Source organism: Aegilops tauschii, chromosome 5, assembly GCF_002575655.3.
Source record: "Aegilops tauschii subsp. strangulata cultivar AL8/78 chromosome 5, Aet v6.0, whole genome shotgun sequence".
NCBI classification, from domain to species: Eukaryota; Viridiplantae; Streptophyta; class Magnoliopsida; order Poales; family Poaceae; genus Aegilops; species Aegilops tauschii.
Window position 1 is genome coordinate 26640439 of NC_053039.3, and position 5881 is coordinate 26646319.

At 42.0% G+C, this 5881-nt stretch overlaps 1 long non-coding RNA gene across 2 annotated transcripts; it reads right to left on the minus strand.

The window, feature by feature from the left end:
• Window positions 1-271: 271 nt before the first annotated feature.
• Window positions 272-4993, minus strand: LOC109766666 (uncharacterized). 2 transcript variants are annotated; one of them, XR_005755993.3, is made up of 4 exons: window positions 4170-4993; window positions 3872-3966; window positions 1266-2949; window positions 272-507 (listed from the first exon to the last, which is right to left on the minus strand). It is a non-coding gene; the product is annotated as an uncharacterized lncRNA (long non-coding RNA). The 2 variants fall into 2 exon arrangements; XR_002233698.4 differs by having other exon boundaries at window positions 4510-4992.
• Window positions 4994-5881: the final 888 nt, after the last annotated feature.

Consider the following 5881-nt stretch of genomic DNA (forward strand, 5'->3'; position numbering starts at 1 on the left):
TCCACAGAGGCAAATCTATAAAGAAAGCACAAGCAGAACGTTGATCAGCGTCATGCATAGGTAACTTTTACGTTGGGAGGTCTGCGTGCTGCAAAACTGAAGCTTTTATACTAGAACTAGTGACTGGGGCGCGCCGCCAAGCTTATGCGGTCCTTTGCGTGCCAGTCTTGCTGGCATAGTTGTGAACATGCTTTGTGCAGCCCAGATGAGCGCCAGATGTTAAATAAAAATGAGCAGTACCATGTCACTAAATAAATCCGTATCCTTATAGTAAAGGTGTTGTGCTTCTCTTCACATAACTTTTCTTACATTTTGAGTGCCTTTTGGCACTATCAGTCACCAAAGTAAAGTCACTTACAACTCTGAATGCTCTAGTGCAGAAACACCAGTGACTACATTTCTCATGAACCTTCTGCTTGAATAAGTCGACATCACCTCGACAGACGACGCCTGAATTCACAGACCATGGCCATCGCCCATAATAATTTGTATGTATATAAGAGAAATCTGTCATAAACAAAAGGGATTTCACCTTTACACAGTTAATACAAAAGAATGACCTAAAATCAAATGCCTCTAGATTAAACAAAAATCGAGAACAGAATTGTTCACCCATCAGCATGAAAGGAATGGTGTGCTTTATACAGAAAGGAATGATGTGCTTTATAAAAGTGAGCACACTACATGGATGCAATGGTCGTGTGGTGATAATCTGCATCGAGATTGGTCATTCATATTTCATCTATGATCTGTAAATAGTCGAAAAAGAAATTCCACTTCAAGATGAAAAACACAATAGCATGGGTATTGAATTGCAAGATGGGCCTTGTTTCAAAACTATATCACATCCCACTGGTGGTACTGTTTTCCTTTTATTGTAAACGGCCTAATTCCCAAACAGCCATGTTTCCGACAATAGAGTTATCAGAAAATTTAAGAGAATTCCATCGCAAAATCTGCAAAAATCTAAAACCTACACAAAGATCAAAGAGAATTACTTCGAAGAACACTCTGAAATTTGTGTGACCTTACATGCACACAACAACTGTGATCTAACTCTTCTTTTTGCAGGCTTATGATCTATTTCCTTGAAAATCAAAATATATGCTTCATAGTATCTCCTTCTGTTTAGTACAGAACCTTGACCATGAAACATGATCACAAATTCAGATTTTCTATACTGCAAGTTCATGCTAGAACCAGATATTCACTTGTGATATATGGATCAAGCAATAGAGAGAGAGAGGGGGGGATTGGGAACTTACAACTGAGGATGTGAGTGGACGAAAGGGACAGCCTCGATTCATCTGTCGTCCAAAGCCGCCATGAAAAGGGGGGCAGAGATGGTGGGGTTGACTTGCTGCATAAGGCCAGCAGTGGTTGTGTTACTGAGTTATAAGCAAAGATGAAATGAACATTCAAAGCCAGCTATCATCCAGGAGGTGCATCAGCCTCACAGCCTACCATAGCAAGATAAAGAAAGATGAAATGACCGCTTGGAATAAGCGGTTAGCTATCTCAAAAACAATCAACAACTCAAAAAAAGATGAAATGAACATTCAAAGTCACCTATCATAGAGGAGGTGCATCAGTATCACAGCTTGCGCTCCCAGACTGTATGTACATATGTGTTTCTGCTTTATTCCCTAATACACTCATGTACGTGAACATAAAGCAATGGAGACAGCAAATCAGTGTTAAGGTATAAGCTAGCATGGAGACCAAGCACATGTCCCTTCCCTAGTAGACGACATTGACTTAGGTGACTGGATCGGATTTAGTCCCAGAGAAGGGAACAGCTTCGCTCATGGTCGCCCTAACCCGACAGACGGTACCATCGAAGTGTGTAACTACACATTGTTTGGCTTCTTCCAGTACAGAAAGGAAGCTTGATTATCCTGCCATTTCAGTATCAATTACAAAGGTTTTTCCCAGGAGAACCCAACATGTACAAAGTAACTAAGTCATTGCATCAAATCGGAAAGAGGTAAACAAAATTTGGATACAATAAAAGGTGCCACCGTCCAGAACTGAACATGTTATCTAGCAAACAGAGCAATTTTTCTAGTCGTATCTTCATACAAACACTAACAATGTCTAATTGGAGAAAGAAAAAAGGACGCCAAACACCCATCTATGTCTTCAGCGCCAGCAAATGAAAATTACACACGAATATATAATTCTTATCATCTAAGTTGACAAACTGGAAGACTAATTTAGCTGCACATCAAGAAGAAAACCCAGTCAAACAGTATGTTTAGAACCTCAACATCATTTTCAGCCTATAGAACTAAAAAGCAGCTAAATTTAATCGCTGATATCAGTAGTGCTACAGGCAAACTTATGTAACTTTGTCCACTAATGTAAAATGAGCACAACTAAAGAAAGCTTAGGTGTTCCTTTTCCATTCGTTCTTATTTGCCCCTTATATGCAAGTTAAAACAAGTATACAACAAGCTTGTTCTGCAGATTTTTGGATAGCAGTGACTAATGTTTGCCCAAAGAGAATGCTTTAAATCAGCTAATCTTGCCACCCAGAAGCCGAATTGGTGAACACATATGAAAATGCAAACTCAGATTAACAACAGTTAGGTAATTATTCACTCATGGAGAATAGAACAAATATAAGATTTATACAGAGGGGGACTATAAAAATCAATAAAAATCTGCGGTTGCCTGACGCTAACCATCAGTCTACCAAGGTTAAGATAATGGTAGAAAATACTAGCATCAATACCCATGTCCCAAAGAAAAGAGAAAGAAGCTTCTAAATTTATCATCTTTCCAACTGGTGCACGACAAAAAACTGAGGGAAAACATTTAGTATTTGAACAGAAAAGATTAGGTTCACTCATGCATATATAAAGCTGAAGAAATGTCAACATTTTTGCCAAAAGTGCTAAGAACACCTGTCACAGTTGTCTCAAAGTGAGTAGTAGCTTCATAACTCTGCAAAGAGAAAAAAGAAAGGCCATGAACATCTACAACATGAGACTGACACTATATTCTCATATAAAGCAAAACTTACTGATTTGACAACAATTATAAAGAGAAGGTTCATTAACTGGTTCATATATGGTTGCTAAAAAAAATAACTGGTTCATATATGTCATACATATAAAAAACGTAGATCAATTCCAGGCTTTAGTTCGGACGGTGGGTTATCAGTCTATTATGCTTCAACAGACACAGATGAAAATAACTCCCCTTTTGGCACGACATTGTGAGTGTACGCGAGCAGCATAAGACATACCTAACAAATGTATACCAGCATGCTTGTCACAATGAAACAATGGATACTTAATTTAGAAATTTATCCAGCGATAATTATTTGAGAGCCAGAAAGTGAGTCGTCGAGTGGGAATCATTTGCATTTGGAATTGGGTAGCTTATAATAGCAATTGCTCATGCCAATTTTCATTTTAATTGGAAAATGAAGAACAATACTACTTGCCTCAGTAACCATAGACAGAGACATGAGGCAGCCATGTTGAAAAACTGAATTTGTAGGATACCGCAAATACTAATAAAGCTCTGCCCACAACGAAACTGGGACCAAGCAAAGTCCACCTCTCATATGATACCGCAAATACCTTTCATAACTGAAAGAACTACTAAGTAACATACGTGCTACAAAGAACACAAGGCAAGGACCACTTTCAGATTTGATTGCAAGTTCATCAAGGAAATCAGTCCAACCACTCGACTCGCACCGTGCGAGCAGAATCTCGTGAAGGCGCGTGCACCTACCTAAGCGAGTAAAATGTACAGATTCAATCGCTCCTAGAGCAAAAAAAAAAAAAAAACCCGCGCTGATGCCATTACTTGACGCTAAGATATACTACCGCTAGCAGTAGCTGGACCAGCTCACCTTGGTTGGGTGAGATGCGGAAGCCCGTTGGCGCTGGCGGCGTCATGGGGAATGTCCAGCACGACCATGAATCAATTCATGTAAGCTTAGGGTGGCTGTGTTCATCACCAAAAAAGGACATAAATCCCAAGTTCAGATGGATCTTCACTCACATCAACACAACAGAGGAATAGAAAAGAAAGAAGAACATTGTATAATAGATGAGGAAAATTTGTGTATTTGTAGCATAGCAAAAGAGGGCTCAGTTTTGTCTTTGATCTTCAAGCCCAACACTCACATCTCTTGCTGCATAACATACCCATCGCAGTGTAGACGAACTGCCCTGGTTATCACTCGTCAGAATGACCATCCGAGGTGCAGAACATCCAACATCACCGATGAGTTGAACAGGCTGCCAGAGAGGTAAGGGTGGGCTCTAATTTAGTACCCACAGGCTACAGCAGTCTTGAATGCTCAAGCCATGCTTATTTCAGCCAGAGTTATCATCATCGCTCCTCATTTTTTTACCGAAAAGGAGGTTGTACTCCCGGTCTTTGCCCACCCAGCAACATGACCCTGATATCCATACGTACATACTAAATACATGCGTGCACACATCCATCCATCCATCCATCCATCCATCAGCCTCAGGAGCATACCTAGCCTCGATCAACCAAACCCGAGGACGCACCAGACAACACCGTAAATGCATCTTGGTCCTCGTTGTCGCAGACGAGGGCGGGGAGCCGGGAGAGGTCACGCCCATCGCGCATACCCAGATACCTCGCCGGCGCACCCGACACCGCGGCAGCTGCCCGAGCCATGGCCTCCATGCCGGCGGCGGCGCGGCGTGGACGGGAGGCCTGGCCCCGCGAGACAGAAAGATCCAAGGGCCGAGACTCCTCATCGCCCGTCTCCCAGCAACAGGCACCTCGCCTCCCTCTCGTGTGCTCCCGAGATCCAAATCGAGAAGATCGGGGGATATGAGGCAGGACGAGGTGGAGCTCGGGACGGGAGATGAATAGGGCACAGGAACGGGCGGCGGCACGCGGTGTATTTGGCGGCGAAAGAGGTGGCGGCGGAGCAGCGGGAAAGAGGCGGGGTTGGAGGAGAGGAAAGGAAAAAGAGAGAGAGGGGTCGCGTGTGTTGGAAACCTTCGTGGGGAAGGAAACGAGAGATCTTTTCCTCTCCATGCTCGATCCCGATTGGCCCCCCAAATAGTGCGCATGTGATGAGGTGTCCATCGCCAGCGATCGCCATTTGCTATATCGTTAATGGGTTTTATTTATTCTATGTGGTGATCAGTGTTTCCTCATCTAGTATGTAGGAACATACTTCGAATACTCTAGACTGGATCTTGTACTATCTGGTATCTAGTTTTGCGCCCTTTTTTACTCCCAATTTTTGTTTCAGCATCACATCCTCTGAAATACTTCTTTTGCTTGTGTTCGAAAATCGTCCTTCGGTAGGAAAAACTGGTCGTTTGCTTCCGAAGGTAAGGATTATAAACAAGCTTGACTTGGCCAGACTTTCCAAAAGCTAAAAATTGTATAGGAAAGTAGACAAAAGGATAACCTTCTTTTTTCACAAGAACTGGCAGCTGCAGATACTACTCCCTCCTTTCCGGTTTAAAGGGCTTATCTCAATTTTTTTGTTTTTTTAATTTAAAGGGCTCATCTCCATCTCATTTTTAGTTTCCAAGGCGCATTAAATATTTGCACGCAAGAATTAAAAAGAGACACACCAATGCATGTAATGTTCCTACTCATCTAGTCGTCAAGCATACATGCACTATAATTAATCCAAATTAATACATGAGTTTAATTGGGATAATTTTGTTAAGTACGAGATACATTCCTCCACTTACAAAACGCCTTGGTTGATGAGATTTCAGATTTAAGCCCTATAAACCGGAAAGAAGGGAGTACTTCTCAAAGCCAAAATGCATTAACTGGTACCTGGGCCGTGGTTAGCTCTCAGTAATGAATGGCCCTTTCAACACTTTACCAACTACCTCTGGAATTGCAAGCT